Consider the following 5242-nt stretch of genomic DNA (forward strand, 5'->3'; position numbering starts at 1 on the left):
AAAAAAAAAAAAAAAAAAAGGGTGGATCTGGAATTTTATAGTGGATTTTTAATTCTGAGAAAGTTTCCACAATGATATTTCTATGTGTTTACCCACAAAAATAGCCTTGTTGTTTCATATCTGTCTCCCACAAAATTGAACATCTTCCAAGTAAATCTTTCCTAAAGAATGAATGAATGAAGTTGAGAGCAATGTTATAGAAAAGTCAGGTCAACAGCAGGTACATGGTATTGCATATTTATTTCTCTGTTTGTTTATTTATTTATTTATTTATTTATTTTTCATGTACCAGTCATCTTTTACTTGGAGGTTAATTCCCACTAGAATATGAAAGGATTCAGCAACGATCGAGGTTGTGTTCCTTACGGAGGGACTCGGGCCAAGAAGGTCATGTGGGGGAGTGCAGAGTGTGCCCTTTTCTTCAGTGGTACTTGTGTAGCCGCTGGTGCTTGAGCTCCTTGTAGGAAAGTCAGTAGCTGAAGAGCATGTAGGCTGCCAGCACCATGGTAACCCCTGAGATGATCCCCTTCTTCACGTTGATGTACTTGTAGTACCGGTAGTAACCTCTTTGAAACGCTCTGGCAGTGCCACTAGGGCTAAAGTCTCACATCAAGATCCAGCTTGGCAGCTCCCCTAGTTTGAACTCCAGAAGTTTCTTGTCCTTCACTGGTACGACTGACGCCATCTTGGAGTCCTGGTGTTTGCTGTGCCGGTGTTTATTTATTTTTGAGACAGGGTCTCACTCTGTTACCCAGGCTGGAGTGCAGTGGCATGATCATGGCTCACTGTAGCCTCAATCTCCTGGGCTCAAGTGATCCTCCCACCTTACCCTCCAAAGTACCTGGCACTACAGGTGAGTGCCACCATGCCCGACTAATTTTTGTATTCCTTGTAGAGATGAGGTTTTGCCGTGTTGCCCAGGCTCATCTCAAACTTCTGGGCTCAAGCAGTCCACCCACCTCAGTCTCCCAAAGTGCTGGGATTACACGCATGTGCCACCGTGCCTGGCCTAAGAGGTATATGGTATTGTTAAGCAGAGGGAGCAGACCAGTAATGAAATGGATGAAACTCTTCAGAGTTTTATTTTGGGTGAAGATAAGTTAGAGGGATGGGAAGGATGAAATAGCCTTTGGATAACCTTGCTTACTAAACAACTATTTTTTAATTGACTCTATAGAACTATATTTTCATGGAGTCCCTTTTGGACTGAGAGGACCAAATTTTTCATAGCACACAAAGGGCAATAAACTGAATTTATTGAGTAATATCCATGTCCAAACAATTTTACTTCTACCTGGGAGTATTACAAGAGAATCCAAAAGACCTGGATAAAAAGAAAAGAAGATCACTAAATCAAATTGACTCTTTAAGTTGGTGGAAAAATTTGGGCATATTTCTTTGAGTAATTTTAGCAACAGAGATATGAAGTAGAGGCAATTTCAATGAAATTGGTTACCTGCTCATTATAAAAGGACCTATCATTTCTGTATCTCTTTTTTTTTTTTTTTTTTGAGACAGAGTCTCACTCTGTCACCCAGGCTGGAGTGCAGTGATGCAATCTCGGCTCACTGCAACCTCTGCCCCCTGGGTTCAAGTGATTCTCCTGCCTCAGCCTCCGAGTAGCTGGGGTTACAGGCACTTGCCACCGCACCCGGCTAATTTTTGTATTTTTAATAGAGACGGGGTTTCACCATCTTGGCCAGGCTGGTCTTGAACTCCTGACCTCAGGTGGCCCACCCACCTTGACCTCCCAAAGTGCTGGGATTACAGGTGTGAGCCACTGCGCCCGACCCACCTCTGTATCTTATAAATTATAAACGCTGGAATATTCCTGTTGCCTATCAGTGACAAATGACTGCAATATTGACTGGATCTTTTGTTTATGAGATTATCCTCTCAATTTCTCATCTGTGAAATGGACAAGTAGTGCTCAGATTGTGGTGGACTTCTTACTTCATGGTTGTAGTGTAGCTTATGTCATGGTGGAGATCCTGTTATCTTTTCAGTATCCAGGATGCCCAAATTTTTTTGTCAACCACCTTTGAGAGTGATCTACGTTTGTTTGTTTGTTTGAGACACAGTCTTGCTCTGTTGCCTAGGCTGGAGTACAGTGGCGGGATCTTGGCTCACTGCAACCTCTGCATCTCAGGTTCAAACAATTCTCCTGCCTCAGCCTCCTAAGTAACTGGGATTACAGGGCGCATGCCACCACGCCTGGCTAATTTTTGTATTTTTAGTAGAGATGGGGTTTTGCCATTTTGGCCAGGCTGATCTCGAACTCCTGACCCCAAGTGATCCGCCTGCCTTGGCGTCCCAAAGTGCTGGCATTACAGGCGTGAGCCACTGTGCCCGGCCGAGAGTGATCTATTTGAATTGTAACAGAAGCACACATCTTTGTGAAAAGCTGAGTTCAATTTGTTTTTTTTTTGCTATGTGATCTACTGGAGCTCCTGGGCACAAAACTAATGGTCAGAATTGGGATCTTCAGGACCTCACTTCTGCTTAGAACACTTGCTTTGTCACACTGGCCTCTTAACCACTTTGGTGAAGCAACAACTAAGTGGAAAAAGGCCCCAGGCAGTACATTATATAAGGAAAACAGCACTGAACTGTCTAACCAATTTGGTCCTCTAACTGGGATACATATTTGGGTTTGGAGCAGGTCAAAGGCAAAGATTACACCTGAAGAAAAATGTCGCAGGGGGCTCCACCTCTAAAACAGAGCCTCACAATTTAACCTCCCCCTGGTGGCCACATACAGTCAGTAGCGTAATCTGCAAATTACAATTCTGTCCTCCCTCCCTGCCCTTTACATAGGCCGCTTCTTGAGGAGTTCTTTATACCACTAGAGTACAGAGCTTTGAGACTTTTGTTTTTGGTTCAAGAATTCTGTCCTAAAAGTGGGAATAATGTTAACACCTTAATTTGAAAGCAGAATGAACAAGAATAAAAGACAAATTATAGGTTCCAGTGAATAAAACATAGTTAACAGTTGGGGCATTTACAAATTATGCCAATGTTAATCAATAAATGGATAAACATGAACCAAAACAGAAATGGCAGCTCTGCAGGAAAAGAAATGCAGTCATGCTTTGCTTAACGATGGGGATACTTTCTGAGAAATGTGTCCTTAGGTGGTTTTGTCATTGTACAAACATCAAATTTACACAGAGCCTATGGCTCCTAGACTACAAACCTGTGCAGCATGTTACTGTACTGAATACTGCAGGCAACTGTAACACAGTGGTAAGCATTTGTGTATCTAATATGTCTACTTTTATTTTTAAGGCAGTCTTGCTCTGTCACCCAGGCTGGAGTGTAGTGGTGTGATCACAGCTCACTGCAACCTCTGCCTCCTGGGCTCAAGCGATCCTCCCATCTCAGCCTTCCTAGTAGCTGGAACTATGGGCGCATGCTACCACGCTCAGTTAATTTTTGTATTTTTTGTAGAGATGGGGTTTTACCATGTTGCCCAGGCTTGTCTCGAACTCCTGAGCTCAAGTGATCTGCCCACCTCAACCTCCCAAAGTGCTGGGATCACAAGTGTGAGCCACCACACCCGGCTCTAAACATATCTAAACATAGAAAAGGTACAGTACAAATACAGTGTAAAAGATAAAATACAGTACACCTGTGCAGAGCACTTAGCATGAATGGAGCTTGCAGGACTGGAAGTTGCTCTGCATGAGTCAGTGAGTGGTGGATGAATGTGAAGGCCTAGGACATTCTACTCCTGTAGACTTTATATACACTGTATGCTTAGTTTACACTAAATTTATTAAATAATATTTTTTCTTCAATAATAAATTACCCTTAGCTTACTATAACTTTTTGACTTTATAAAGTTTTTAATTAAAAAAAAAAACTTTTTGACTCTTGTTTTAAGACAGAGTACTCCCTCTGTTGCCCGGGCTGGAGTGCAGTGGTGTGATCTCGGCTCACTGCAACCTCTGCCTCCTGGGTTCAAGCCATTCTCCTGCCTCAGCTTCCCCAGTAGCTGGGATTACAGATGCCTGCCACCACGCCCAGCTAATTTTTTTTTTTTTTTTGAGGCAGGGTCTCACTCTGTCACCCAGACTGGAGTGCAGTGGTGCAATCTCGGCTCACCGCAACCTCTGTCTCCCAGGCTCAAGCTATTCTCCTGCTTCAGCCTCCTGAGTACCTGGGATTACAGGTGCATGCCACTCCTGCCCGGCTAATTTTTCTATTTTTAGTAGAGACGGGGTTTCACCATGTTGGCCAGGCTGGTGTCAAACTCCTGACTCAAATGATCTACCTACCTTGGCCTCACAAAGTGCTGGGATTACAGGCGTGAACCACTGCACCTGGCCAACAAAACTTTTTGTTTTTAACAACTCTTACGTACAACATAAACACATTATACAGCTGTCTAAAAACTGTTTTCTTTCTTTATAGCCTTATTACCTTATTCTTTATAGCCTTATTACCTTATTCTTTATATCCTTATTATCCTTTTTTCTTACCTTATTCTTTATATCCTGATTCTTTGTTCTATTAAAATTTTTTTTTTCTTCTTAAACCTTTTTGTTAAAAACTAAGACACAAATACATGCACTAGTCTAGACCTACACAGGGTCTGAATAATCAAAATCAGTCTTTCTCCTCCATATTTTATACCACTTGACGGTCTCCAAGGGAAATAACACACATGGAACTCTCATCTCCTATGGTAACAATGCCTTCTTCTGGAAAAACTCCGGAAGGACCTGCCTCAGGCTGTTTTACAATTAACTTAACATTTTTATTTTTATTTTTATTTACTTATTTTTCTGAGACAGGGTCTCCTCTGTCACCCAGGCTGGATGGAGTGCAGTGGTTTGATCTCAGCTCACTGCAGCCTTGACCTCCTGGGCTCAATTGACACTCCTACCTCAGCCTCCTGAGTAGCTGGGACTACAGGTGGGGGCCACCCTGCCTGGTTAATTTTTTTTAAAATTAGAGACGAGGTCTTGCTATGCTGCCCAGGTTGGGCTTGAACTCCTGGGCTCAAGTGATCTGCCCACCTCAGCCTCCCAAAGTGCTGGGGTTACAGGTGCAAGCCACCACCCCTGGCCAAAACCTCTTTTCTTTATAAATTACCTAGCCTCAGTTATTCCTTTATAGCAGCACAAATGGGCTAAGATAATATGCATATACTTTTCATTTTGAAATACTTTGCCTCGCAAAAAGTTGCAAAAACAGTACTGAGTTCCCATTTATTCAACTTCTCCCAGGGAAAATT

General features: G+C 42.7%; 1 pseudogene; it reads right to left on the minus strand.

The window, feature by feature from the left end:
* Positions 1 to 421: 421 nt before the first annotated feature.
* On the minus strand, positions 422 to 685 carry LOC105508206 (annotated as a pseudogene).
* Between the last annotated feature and the right edge of the window lie 4557 nt (positions 686 to 5242).

Source organism: Colobus angolensis, unplaced genomic scaffold (genome assembly GCF_000951035.1).
Source record: "Colobus angolensis palliatus isolate OR3802 unplaced genomic scaffold, Cang.pa_1.0 Scaffold16, whole genome shotgun sequence".
Lineage (NCBI taxonomy): Eukaryota > Metazoa > Chordata > Mammalia > Primates > Cercopithecidae > Colobus > Colobus angolensis.